Raw genomic sequence first — 4,547 nt, 5'->3', positions numbered from 1 at the left:
TCCTAACAAAACAGTGAGTGACAAGTTGCTTCCACGTTACTAGGTTCCCCATCCTTTTCTCCTTTCCCATGATTGTGTGAGTTTTAACAATCTTGCCTGCCATGGTGGAAAGATCCTAGGTCCCTTCTGCTAGTTTGATAATTTCAAAAGCAAGAATAAATATTTTATCTGTGTTTACTGCACAAAGTTGTTGAATGTATGAAATGAATAACAAATGTGTGTTATTACAGTTAGATTGCAATTTAAGTTGTAAGCATCAGATTTTGTGAAGTGATATGTTGCCCAACTAAATCAAGTTTGTGTATTTGATATATATATGATTTGAAATAAGGGATCTTACAGTTGATAATAAATCACTCAATTTGGAGTTAAATGCACTTGACCTTAGTGCCATGAACCTAATTGTTTTCTCTGAGCCCACAATAACAAACATGAAGAAAAAAATATGAATGGATGTAGGTGAATTTCTTTTTATATATTTTTTATTGATTTTTTATAGAGAGGAAGGGAGAGGGATAGAGAGTTGGAAACATCAATGAGAAAGAAACATCGATCAGCTGCCTCCTGCACACCCTCTACCGGGGATGTGCCCACAACCAAGGTACATACCCTTGACCGGAATCGAACCTGGGACCCTTCAGTCCGCAAGCCGACTCTCTATCCACTGAGCCAAACCGGTTAGGGCATAGGTGACTTTCTTTATAGCAGAGCCAGATGCTGGCAATGAAGAAAATAAAAACTTTTATTTCCAAACTGATGTTTTTGCCATGCTGGGTGTGGCTGGATTGTTAAGAAGCAGCTGTCTTAGCTTGAGTTCTCTGAAGCAGGGCACTGTGCAAAGATTGTGTGCACATGCCGGGGAGATGACCCCAGGAATCAGTGGTGAGAATGCAGGAAAAGTGAAACTGGAAAGGAGGGAAGGCCATTATCAAGGTACATTGCTGAGGTCTCTGCTGTGAGCAACAGAGGTGCCGCCTCCAGGGCCTCCTGAGAAATATACAGCATGCCTCCCAAAATGGCCTACTCAAAAGAGGTGGCAGCAGTATTTATCCATTAGTTTGTATCCCCCAAGGGTGAATATTGCCACCAAGTTTCCACCAATATCCATGATGTTACAAAACAGTTACTATGAAAAAAGCCACTGCCTGCATGGAACTCTCTACCCACCTGTTTGGACTCAAGGGTATGGGCAAGAAGAGACAAGACAGGAAATCTGAGAGGGACATTTATTCTTGACGTGCTGCTCTGAGGTCAATCCACGTGATAAGGGAATTGGTTGAGGTGACACAATAACGAGCTCAGCACTCTTCTGCTGAGCTTGCTCATCTTTGAAAACCATGTTACCATTATGTCCCAAGTTGTTCAGTTCTTCAGATAAATAAGCCTTTAGATAAATAGGCCCAGAAAGAGTCGTCTCTGTTGAATGGGGGAGCCAGCAAGAACATTCACCCAGAATTGGATAATAATGTGCCCTGACTCAGCCTTTATTCAACAATGTTATTAGCCACTCTTTTATAGACTGAAAAAGGTCACTATATTTATCCATAAAACAATAAAATTTCACCAGATAGCCACAACTTTTTTTGCAAAAGTAAGAGTTGTTGCATTACATGTATCTTTTGGGTAATTCTAAATACTTTGACATAATCCACAAGTTCTTAATATTTTATCACTCTATTCAAAGAAGTTTTAGCAAAACCAAAATCTTCACACAAGCCTCCTCTTGAGACCTGTGGTATGACAGTACCCAGGTACTCTAACTACATTGCTAGAACGTGTTTCTTGAAGCCTTCTGACCTCTCATTCCAATGTGAGTTATCCTTTATTCATATCCTGCAAGCAACCCAGTAGCCAATTTTATCAACTCTGCCTTCAAAATGTATCTCAGATCCAACACTTTCCCATCCCTATTATCACTATACCCTGGCTTAAGCCACCATCTTGTCTGACCTCAAATCCTGCAACAACGTCCTCACTGCTTCCTGCTTCCGTTCATTCTCTGCCTACAGCTAGTTCTCCAAATAAAGAGTGATGCTTAAAGATAAGTGAGCTTGTATAACTTTCCATCACACTTTGAAAAATTTAGTGGTATAGGCCCTTGGTTTTAAAATCTTACAAGCTCTCTCTCTACCTCCTATCCCTCACTCACTGTGCTCTGGCTACATGGCCTCCTTGATACTCCTCAAACCTGAAAACTTCATCCGGATTGTTGCACATCCTCCTGCAGATAATCATTGTTCATTCTTATTTTTTAATTTTTATTTTTTTAATCCTCACCTGAGGATATTTTTCCATTGATTTTTAGGGAGAGTAGAAAAGAGAGGGACAGACACAGAGAAATATTGATGTAAGAGAAACACATCAATTGGTTGCCTCCTGCTGGAGCCCTGACCAGGGCCCAGGCTGGGGAGGAGCCTGCAACCGAGGTATGTGTCCTTGACTGGAATCGAACCTGGCATCCTTTGGTCCTGCCCTTGACTGGAATCAAACCCAGGACCCTTTGGTCCACCGGCTGACACTCTATCCATTAAGCCAAACCAGCTAGGGCTCAGTGTTAATTCTTTTAACTTCCATTTGGTTTTGCTCAATGTTATGTCCTCAGAAAGGCTCTCCCTGTCTGACATCCCTGTCTAGAACAACCCCTCTGCCACTCTTTATCCTTCTTGCCTGCTTTACTTTACTTCTTGGTCCTTTTCATTATACCTATATACTTATTGCATTATTTGTTTCCTGTTTGCCTCTCCCGTGAGAATACAGTCTATGAGAGTAGAGACTGGAGCATTCACGGCTATATCCCTGGCACTAGGAGCAGTGCCTGGAACATGGTAAGTAATGAGTAATATGGAGTGGTTATTCTCCAGGTCTCTTGTCCCTGACTGCCTGTGTGGAATTTTGTTTTCATTCTCCTGTTAACTGAGCAGGCTATTCCATGGCCAGTTCCTTAATTAATCTAACTAACTTACCTAGAAACCCTCTCCTGCTCTTCGTGCCTCCTCTCTCTGCGTTGCGTGTCCTTTTTTCAGAGTTTTGCCAGGTGGAAAATGCCAACCTTCTCAGGAGTTTTTTTCCTGTGTGTTTTCTGGGTCATGATTTCCTCTGCCCCGATTTATCTAGCAACGTAACTATATCTCCCTTCCATCTTCCAAAAATCTATACAAATCTCTGTCCCGTAGCTTGTTTCCTTCTCAAAGCTGTAATCAATTTATCTCCTCTGTACCATTTACTTTGGCATTTCAACAGGCTTCTGTGAGGAGAGGGAAATGTTTTTGTTCTGCCTGATACCTTGAACCAAACTTCTGGTTATCAGTTTATTAAACATGGAACTGTTAGGACTGTGTGTGTGTGTGTGTGTGTGTGTGTGTGTGTGTGTGTGTTTTCTTTAGAAATTGTATAATGTGAGAAAGTAGTTCAAGGGACTTAGCCCAAAATGGTCTGGAGCCCACAAGTTTGAGGCTGGTGGAATTTGACTTATAGGCTGCTAAAGGGGAACTGTCCAGTGACTTCCCTCTAGCTGGAGTCTGATGGATGGAAGTAAAAGATGCCATTAAGGACCAGATCCTTAGGCAACCTTTCAGCAGTAGTCCTCTTATATGAAAGGACACACACAAATAAGAAATTAAACTTTTCATAACAATTCTGCTAACCTATGCTAAAACTAGAAGTATGGTAAAGAAAATATAATTTGCCATTTCTCTTGTATCTAGAACTGTATGTGTAAGAAAGGTTCTAACAACCTTTCTGCATTCATCTCTCAACTTTCCCCCATATTATAGACTAGAGGCCCTTAGCCTGGCCTGCGCCCTCTTGCAATCTGGGAACCTTCGAGGGATGTCAGATAGCTGGTTTCAGCCCGATCCCCAGAGACCCGATCCAGACAGGAGGGAGCACAATCCCGTGCATTGAGCGTCTGTCCCCTGGTGATCAGTGGGTGTATAGTGAACGTTCGACTGGTCATTCAGTCGCTTAAGCTTATATACACTGAGTGGCCAGATTATTATGACCACCTATGTTTGTAGGCAAATTAGCCGTACACTGCATTGTATGGGATATGGAAGCTGAAGGCCTGTTTGAACACCTTTGCTGTCTGCAGTTACCAAGGTAAAACGTCTCCAATTCGCACAGGAACACAGGGATTGGACAGTTGAACATTGGAAAGAAGTCATGTGGTCCAATGAATCACATTTCCAGTTGCATCATGCAGATGGCAGAGTGAGAATTTGGCGGAAACAGCATGAAAGCATGCACCCCACATGTACGAGTACAACCCTTGAAGCTGGTGGGGCAGTGTTATGGTTTGGGGCATGTTTTCCTGGCATGATTTGGGCCCTTTAATTCATGTGGAACAGCGTCTGAATAACACAACATACCTAAGTATCGTTGCTGATCAAGTTCATCCTATCGTGTTGATGGCATATCCCAATGGAGATGGCTTCTTACAACAAGACAATGCGCCATGCCACGGTGCTGGTATTGTGCAGGAGTGGTTTCAAGAACATGAGGGAGACTTTACCTTGCTTAGGTGGCCCCCACAATCACCAGATCTCAAT

This window comes from Myotis davidii, unplaced genomic scaffold, assembly GCF_000327345.1.
Source record: "Myotis davidii unplaced genomic scaffold, ASM32734v1 scaffold1934, whole genome shotgun sequence".
NCBI classification, from domain to species: Eukaryota; Metazoa; Chordata; class Mammalia; order Chiroptera; family Vespertilionidae; genus Myotis; species Myotis davidii.
This window is presented reverse-complemented; position numbering follows the sequence as displayed.